Consider the following 6,503-nt stretch of genomic DNA (forward strand, 5'->3'; position numbering starts at 1 on the left):
TGGCAAGACTTCAGGAGCAAATGAATGGTCCATCATCCACCAAAGCAATTAAATCCCCCATCTGTCTGGTCACATTAAAGAGTCCTTGGCATGCATGATAGTCTCAGGTCAAGAATATATTAAATAGCCAACACCTATGTGGCCTGTGTGACCAGAGAATCAAGGCTGCAGCCAGCTAAAAAACAAACATAGAGGGCAGAGCAAATGATCTGCCTGAGTCAAAGATGGGACAAATTTCCTGGTTGTCCCCAATATGCAGTGTTTGCAAAAACGCTGCACAAAAACAATCATCTTTCTTCCTTTCCTTTTTCTTTCTTCTCTCTCTCTCTCTCTCTCTCTCTCTCTCTCTCTCTCTCTCTCTCTCTCCTGCCCCCCCTCTCTCTTCCCTCTCTCCTTCCTTCTTTCCTTCTCCCTCCCTCTCCCTTGATCTCTTTCTCTCTTTCTCGCAGAAGCCTTAACAGGAAACTATTTTTTGTATCATTCAACTAAGGATACAAACACAAAACATTTCTTAATTTAATGAAAATAAGAAAACATTAGGCATTTCCTACCTTACAAATATATCTTTTACCTACAGTAAAAATCAAACCATCCCATCATGTTGTTCATTCATCCCAGTCTTTCTTCCCCATAGGAGGCTTGAGCCCACCATCTGGTTCTTCCCCATAGGAGGCTTGAGCCCACCATCTGGTTTTTCCCCATAGGAGGCTTGAGCCCACCATCTGGTTTTTCCGTGTTGATCTGATCAACTCAAGTACAGTGACTACAGCATTGGTAGTCAATTTAACAGCCTGGTATTTTCCCAGGTAAGTATTTAAACTACCAGCTTCCAACATGCTTCTACAGCACGAACTTCAGCCTCAATATCTCATCCAACATTTTTATTTCCTTCCTGGTACACTGCATGAAGTTTAGAGATTACTTCATTAGCCTTGACTCCAGAATTTTCTTCCTGTGGAATAGCTTCAAACGCCTCAGCAAGCTTCTTAATAACAACTGTTCAAGTTCAGAACATGTCTCTCTATATGATGTGATCTGTTTGGCCAATTCAGTTTCTGTTGCTATACCTCCAGGTATAAGACATTTATTCCTTGTGAGAACTTCAAAAGTATTAAAACCATTATCTACTGCTCATTCAATATCATCTATGAGTTTCTCTAGAATCTCAAAGTACTAAAGTAAAAATAGTACCATCTTCTTTCTCATGTTTAAAAATCACCACCTATGTATCTTCAACTTCTGAAGGGTAAAAAATGAATGTCCTTTTTTTCTTTGAGGACAGGAAGAGTCAATCTAGGAAGAGCTATAGCATCAATTGTTTTATACAGTCTTCTGAGATCCCACTTTGAGCTCAGCCTCACCAGCATGATACTGTATTTGTTTGCAAATGAAGATCTGTGTCTGCCACTTCTCTACCCATTACTATGACATTTGCACCAGTATCAGCAATATCTTTGACAATAAGCATCTTTCAGTGCCTCAAAAATGTGTCTAGGTCTTGCTGACTAACAGGATAAAGTAGAATCAATTTAGTAGACTAGGGTCACCTTGGAATTCTCAGCACTCACTTAATGTTTGGTAGATAGCATTTTCTAGTAGCTAAATTTTCCTGCATGCTTTATAGTCAGAGTGCTCCTGTATTTTGGATATCTCCTAGGATGGCTGTGACAAGGGAAAGCAAGTCAGAATTGTATAGAGGAAGAGGAAAAATAATTTTTTAAAAATCTCTTCTCTGACAGACATCCAAAACTGTGGTGATTTTAGCAAGGTAACACAGTTCAAAATAACTTCCACTGGAATCCTGGCCCTTATTTGGTTCTACAAAAAAAGAATTCCTAAAATAGCACCTTCCTCATTAGGAAGCTCACTTAAGGTGACTGTATGCATCAGTATGCTATTGTTCTGCCCCAAAATGGCCACCAAGGGCATCTGTGAGGGAATGGATAAATGCACCTGAAATTTAGTCAGGACTTTGCTCACTAACCTGTGTGCTGTGACTTAAGACTATGCCCACCTAGAAGAAAAGTACTTTTTTCCAATCAGCACACAGGACCATGGAGACTAAGGAGACCTGTTCCAACCTTACATGTCTATGAGTTTAGATTCTGTTCACTCTACCTTTCAATCTGTAATAATGACCACCCTACTATACAACAATTTAATGAGCATCATTAAGTGCCAGAGTCAATGTCTCCCATTCTTCTTGAAATGTGGGAAATCATTAGTGCTACTTAGAAACTCTGATTCCAGGGCATCATTCCAAACTAAATACAGAATAATGATCCTTGTTCTTATGGCTTAAGGGAGTGAGAATAGTTCACAGGATTAAATGTTGTTGAGTCATCAAAAGCATTTTTTAAATCTGTGAACTAAGGAACACTTAGAGATCTGAACCTTGACATATTATGACATTGTGTGCCTTTATCATATATTTTTAGTTCTTCCAGCTGTATTTCTTACTTAAGTACTATATCATCTTAAAGCAGCCACTTCGTGCAGAGTCAGAACACCTGGATTCAAGAATTTGCTTTACAACTTGACTCACTTTTTGACCTTGAATGCAAGTCACTTGAGTTCTCAGGGCATCGCCTTTGCTCTGAGCAGCATGGACAGCAAAAGAAAAACTAGCCTCTGACTCCACAGGGATATTGTGAAAATAAATGAGATGCAGGTCTATAGAGTCACCTTAAGCTCTAAGGAATGAAAGAGCTTAAAAAGGCATAAGCTTTCTGTAGTTATTCTTTATTTTTTCAGCCTTACAAGTGAAAGTGAAAGGTTCCACATTGGTAAATTTTGAAGAATATGGTCTCATATTTCCTCATCTGTAGCTTTGCCTCTTCTGCATTCATAAAGTTTATTATAACTTTGACTGTTGACTCAGTGAAACTAATAAGAATCTGCCATATCTTTAAGCAACAGTGAAGAATGGTCATGCTCTGTGTGGGACAAATTATCTGCCACCAGTTAAGCATCAGTGCATGCCCCCATGGTGGCTGTGAAAAATAGCCCTAATGAAACAAAGAAAGTGTCATAATGCATAAAACAGGAAGTTGTAAGATAGAGATCCCAGATAGGATATTGATCTAGTCTAAAAGTCCAGAAATAGATAGCTTCCCGCCGGGCCTCTTAGGAGAACTAAACCCACACTTTCCCATTGTCAGAGACACTCTCCTAATGCCAATGCAGTTCTGAAAGACAATCACAAATAACCAGCTGATACTCTTTCCCAGTCTGTAGATGAAGAGTCCCTGGCAGGTGATATAGATAAGTACTGTATAACCTGTCACTTTATCTTCCTTAAGAGGGCAGCATAATCCATGGAACTCATATAAACTCTTCTGAGTCTTCGATCCCATTCTGACATTCAGGAGAAAAGTTGACAGCCATAGATTAAAGGAAAACACTATAGCAAAGAAATACTTACAATAGATCTCTGACTAAAGATGTATTTTGGCAAGAATTAACTGAAAAGACACATTGGCACTCTGACATGTATTTCTAAGCTGGGGGCTCAAGGTAACATCTTTGTCTTGGTTTCTTTGGGGCCCACATTCACACAAGCTTTGATTTTCTTTATTTACTCATTCATTAAATATTCATTGAGCACTGCAATGGAAGTTTCTGGTGGCATCCCCAAATCTGTACTCCCCTCCTTTGTGAGAAAGTAGATATCCAACTATAATCTAAACATTCCAGCTGATCTTAAATGGGAAGTGTAGTGACCTAAATTTGCATTAATGGTAATTTAATGGAAGTGATGGGGATGCTCTCGGCATCACTTACTTTAAATAAAACCCTTGACCTGCACTTGTTTATTACAAATGCAGAGTTGAACTTAATTGCCTGTCATTGACTTTTACATGAGAGAGACATAAACATCTGTATTTTGAAGTCTGTTTGTTATATCGGCTTACCTGAATCTTTACAAACATAAATGCCTTCCAGGTACTAGATCCTGTCTATGCAATATGCTGAGAATTTGGCTTAACGAAGTGCACACAGTATGTGTTCCATGGAACATACAACCCAGTCTACTTCAGTCTTCTATCTGGGAGCCAAATCTTGTAGAGCTGCCTACTATACTCAACAACCAAAATAAAACAGGGCAGGAAGCAAGAGTATAGGAGTAGATAAAGATCTGGGCTTCCGTAGAAACAGATTTAAATCCAAGCTCTTCCTCTATACTTTACTAACTATATCCTTAGACAAGTCATTTAACTTCTATAAACCTCATTTTCAGCTGTATGAATCAGGTATAATAGGAATAATATGTGCCCATTAGAGTCGTAGTGGAGATCGAGAGTTCCAGGGATACAAACAAAGTGGGACTTCAGTTTAGCAAGCGTGATGATCGGGGCTTTGTCCTCCCACTGTTGCACTTACACCTAAATTCTAAGGAGAGGAGCTTAAGAAAAATATATGGACTTTATTATCTCATTCAAGCCGTATTACATGAGGCAGGTACCATCATTCCCATTTTATAAATTAAAAAACTGAATCTCAGAGTAAATGCTGCTTTGTAAGTAGCTGAGGCAGAATTTGTTGTCCCATTCAAAGCACATACTAACATATTAGATGTATCACAGTCTAGACCAGCCATCACTGCTCAGCTACTACTCCTAAGAGAACTTCTTCATAATATGACAACTGTCATATCACAGTTGTCAGTTTCTTCCTACTACTTACCATATAGGTAAAATCCTTGTAAGAGATGTTTCCAACTCTGTATTCTAAGGAGAGCTGCTATACTTTCCCATGTTTCCATGGCACTTTGTGCCATAATTTAGTTAACACTGTCTTACAATTCAGTTTGCTCAGCTTGTATTCCCATTAAAATGTGAGCATTTGAAATAGGACACACCTCTGTCTCAGTACTTAGTGGGATGCCTGCTATATACTAAGCACTCCACAAATTATTGTCATGAATAATTTTCATGGGAATAAATGAATGGATATTAAAAACTGGAGTGTAAAGAAAAACCTATGAAGGTAGTTATTTGTTTGATATAAAAGAAATGAAGGCATTCAGTTTTGAAAATAAGTGAATGGCAATGAAATATTTAATAAAATCCATCAAGCATAAGAAACTAATTCTCAGCAGCCCCATGATGGAAATAAGTATTTTCCAAAAGTTATATGCCAATTGCTTTGACCTCAAAGACATAGTGAAATGTTGCACATCATTTGTAAGGGTCCAGTTCACAAAAGCTATTTTCAACCTCAATAGAAACTGAAATATTGTACAATGATGTTAGAAAAATTACAACAAACAATATGGTTGAAACAACAAAAAGAAAAGCAAAATCATATAAAAACCAAGATTATGTTCTTTAGTGGAAGTGAATTTAATTAGAGAACAATAAAGGAGTAAATGTTGACTTTTAAAAAGATCCTGAACATTTTTACTGTATATTTGCAGTCAGTTTAGAGGTTCAAGACATCAATTTTTTATTCTCCCTAATTCTACATCAGAGCTTCTAGCTTCCACTCTCTTTCCTGTGGAAATACTCCAGCAATACTCTATACAAAATAAACTGGATTAGCCACTTTTTCTCACAAGTGGAATAAAGAAAGGGAGGCAAATATGTCTAAGATAACCCAGAAAGAAGTGAATTAAAAAAAAAATCTATGAGTTACATAAAGAAAACTAAAGGGGAATTTACTGACTGACCATCAGTGAAATGTTATGAAAATAAAGCAATGAGGCAAAAGTTTCATAATACTTTTTTAAAAGAAAAAGAGAAAGGCAGCAGGAAGGGCAGTGACTCATAGTAGTCTTTCATGCTGATAAAGAAATAATATCATCCAAAGAAGATTTGGTCATTATGAAAAACAAACAAGAGAAGCTAATCCCTCACAGGAAGAAAAGGAGATAGGGTAAAGTATCTTCCATTTACATAAATGGGTTAATTGCAACTTGATTTACTTTTAAACTCAGAGAAGCTAGACTGATGCATTCCATGTTTATAGAAAGAACACAAAGGGATAATGTAAAGTGCATATTTAAATTTTCTGAAATTATGAGGAATAAACTGAGATTATACACATACAAAGGCTATTGTGGCAAACTAAGAAATCAATGTGACAATGTAAAACTATAGGAGCAATCACTTTATTCTCTGTATCTAAAAATTCAGATACTATTAAAAAGATATAAATTTTATTAATAAATGAAAAATCCCAGAATAATCTTCTAAACTATGTATGTAAGCTTAGCAGAGTAAATGGTGCTTAATGGTTAAATGACTGAAAGAAAAAAATTTTTTCTGCATCATGAATAAGTTCAAAATCTCCCTTTACTTTTCTCCCCACTCCCTCTTCCCTTCCCTCTCCTCCCTATTCACTCTTCCATAAAAATAGCTATCAGCACCAAAGACAGTAGCTCTCAGGTGCCTGGTAACAGATAGAAACTGGGTATATTGGTAATACTCATCTCAGGGACTTATTTGAGTTCAGAATAAAAGCCCTTGGGGATTAACTCAAAATTGTAAGCACCAGAACTA

The 6,503-nt window shown here is 37.0% G+C and overlaps 1 pseudogene; it reads right to left on the minus strand.

The window, feature by feature from the left end:
* Positions 1-605: 605 nt before the first annotated feature.
* Positions 606-1,468, minus strand: LOC109702783 (T-complex protein 1 subunit theta-like; annotated as a pseudogene).
* Between the last annotated feature and the right edge of the window lie 5,035 nt (positions 1,469-6,503).

Source organism: Castor canadensis, chromosome 3 (assembly GCF_047511655.1).
Source record: "Castor canadensis chromosome 3, mCasCan1.hap1v2, whole genome shotgun sequence".
NCBI lineage: Eukaryota > Metazoa > Chordata > Mammalia > Rodentia > Castoridae > Castor > Castor canadensis.